This window comes from Myzus persicae, unplaced genomic scaffold (genome assembly GCF_001856785.1).
Source record: "Myzus persicae strain clone G006 unplaced genomic scaffold, MPER_G0061.0, whole genome shotgun sequence".
Classification (NCBI taxonomy): domain Eukaryota; kingdom Metazoa; phylum Arthropoda; class Insecta; order Hemiptera; family Aphididae; genus Myzus; species Myzus persicae.
Window position 1 is genome coordinate 4,518 of NW_019100947.1, and position 2,888 is coordinate 7,405.

General features: G+C 27.6%; 1 long non-coding RNA gene across 1 annotated transcript; it reads right to left on the reverse strand.

The window, feature by feature from the left end:
* Nucleotides 1-1,207: 1,207 nt before the first annotated feature.
* Nucleotides 1,208-1,497, reverse strand: LOC111026974. The gene is made up of 2 exons (XR_002603751.1): nucleotides 1,452-1,497; nucleotides 1,208-1,347 (listed from the first exon to the last, which is right to left on the reverse strand). It is a non-coding gene; the product is annotated as an uncharacterized LOC111026974 (long non-coding RNA).
* Between the last annotated feature and the right edge of the window lie 1,391 nt (nucleotides 1,498-2,888).

A 2,888-nucleotide genomic window follows, 5' to 3' on the forward strand; every position in this document is an offset into this window, starting at 1 on the left:
AAAACTATCCTATCTTTTAAGTTGGACCAAATTACACGCGGAGTAAAAAATTTCATCAAAATCGGTCAAGTGGTTTAGGAGTCCATTGAGGACAAACATTGTGACACGAGATTTATATATATTAAGATAATTTAATTACACAGTTTAGTGTATTATGATCGCAACCATCAAATTGCTTCTAAAATCTTTTATGGATTCTATTATATTTATTGTTCTAACGAAATACCCTAAACACCTTTCAGTGTGTCTTTCGTTTTACCGTATCTGAACTCAATGTCCAATCGGTGACAAACTACGATTCTTTTGTGGTTTATGCTTAATAATTGACCTATAAACTAGGTATTCATAATACGACTAGAGGTCGTGTTAAGTATTGAATATTAATATTGTAAACTCTCCTGATTGTTTGGTAAACTCTCCCGAGTCAATACGTATTAGGTTTACCAGAAGGAAAAGTGTAAACTCTCCTGAATTGTTATAAACTTATAAATTTTATTGCTACACTATGAATTGGCTTCACTGCTGATATTGTGATTATCATTTTAAATATTTATTATCAATTGTATTACCGTTAACCTGTTACCTGTATTTGTAATTTAAATATTTAAATATTTTGTTACTGTCAACCTATTTTTAATTTCAATATGTAAAACGATATTGCCTATAATAATGGCTCAACCAAATTTTTCTACCTTACCAACTGCATAATACGAATAATGTCCCATGCTCTCCTAGCTTAGTAAATTGTAGTAGTAATGAAGTATTGCAGACCCGGGAGAGTTTACGTCTCATCAGGTATAGTACTGCATCGCCAGGAAATTCTTGGAAATCACCCTGGATATAATTATTTAAAACGAATATTAAACAACATATTTCCCTAGGAACTTTGAAACAAGCCTTCTACTTATGTTACCTAGGTAGTTACTCGTTCAAGAATTAAAATTCAAACTTTAAATTGCTTTTGAAACTTTTAACTATTCAAAAAATGAAAAAAAAATTTGATATGTATATTTATTATATTATTAAATTTATGTATAACAAAAATTAATGTATATTATAAAACCGTGGACATTTTATGTTCTTGAATAAAACTGGAAAAGAGACTTTCTTCTTCATTGTAACTACAATCTGCAACACACATTGAACAATTTAATTTATAATTTAGGATATTATAACAATTTTTTCAAGTACTTGGGTATTCTCGACACATTTATCTGGCGTTGTTTCTCGTTGTACAATTTATCAAATTTCGTTTGAAGGTATAACAAATTCCGTTCTCCAGTCATTAATCTGGATTGTAATAATTTATTTTCGTCCTTCAACTTCGAAAGACATTTGTTTTCAAATCTAAAAATAGATATGCATTCGGTTGTTACTTAATTAGTGTTAAAAGATGATATTATTTCATCTTCCTTATAAAAACAATATTAAACATAAATGATACTAATTACGTTAATTTTTTATTTTCAACTGCCAATTTTCCAATTTCAATTTTTGCTTCGTTAATATTTTTCGATTGAATTTTCTTATCAAATTCACTTGACGTCTGAAATCGTGCAACTGCGGTTGTCAATTCATTATTTTTTTGTTTAGTATTATTCAACTCTTCTTGCATTTTATGGATTTTTTTCTCAAACTAAAGTATAACATACTCCAATAAACACTTTATTTAAGTAATATTACATACAAAATGTATGAGTAAATAGTTATTTTCAACAAGAAAACATTGTATTAATGTAATGTATAATACTAAAATGTATTAAATACGGAGATCGTCAGAAAGTCAATCACTCCAGGTTATTTTGAGAAAATTGTTTTACCTCTTCAATAGTAGCTTTCATTTGGTTGGCTTCTAATTGTTGGCGTTTTTGGCATTTGATATTAAATTCTAATTGCGTTTTCATAGATTCCTCTAATTTCTCAGCCTGTTCAGTCTTATTTCGTAATTCATCATTTTTTTGTTCCACGCCTTCAAAAACTTTATTTGCTCTCCAGATGTCTTTAAAAAAATAAAAAAAACAATGATTGACATCACTTATATTATATTCAACAAATTTTTATGTGATAAGGTAATAAGCACTCTTTTTCATGGACTCCATTCTCTTAAAATCATTTCTTACTCGTCTGCAGAGCAACGTTGACTGTCTATTTAGTAATTTACATTTATGATCATAATCTTCCTTTTGAATCTATTTAAACAATATACTACTATACTATTATTCAATTTAACTGACATCATGATATTATTGTTTCATACTGTTACCTGTAGTTTTTTAATCTTTGAATCTTTACTCAAGACTTCTAATTTATCATAGATTATATTATATTTTTGTTTTTCGAGCAAGGCTCTTGTAGCTTTTTCTCTATCTACTGCTATTTTTACATCATACAAACTTTTAATCACTACGCCTCGATATTGAAGCTGTTTTTTCTCTTGGCTGTCATATTTTAAATGTAATCTATTGAACACAACAAAAAGCATGTATATTTTAATTGCATTTCTTCAAGTATAATACAAGGTTAAGTATACCTTTTGATCACTTGTTCCAGAGCAAATATTTTATTTTCGTAATGTATTTCTTTTATTGAACCTGAAATAAATAATTAGTCCAACATTTAAAACGTGACAACTGAAAACAATCATAGAATATGTATGTAAGTGCCTACCATTAAAATCATTCAAAATACTTAATATCCATGCGGTCAGGTGTATACACAATTTACTCTCATATTCAATGTGCTTAACTAGATGTAGGATATTTTTAGCATTGAATAAAATTCTTAGTTTATTTTAAACTATAAGAATATTAATTTGATCACCAACTCTACAACCCCAGCATTCAGTTTATAAATTGATATTAATTGTATTTCAATATAAAATTTAAATT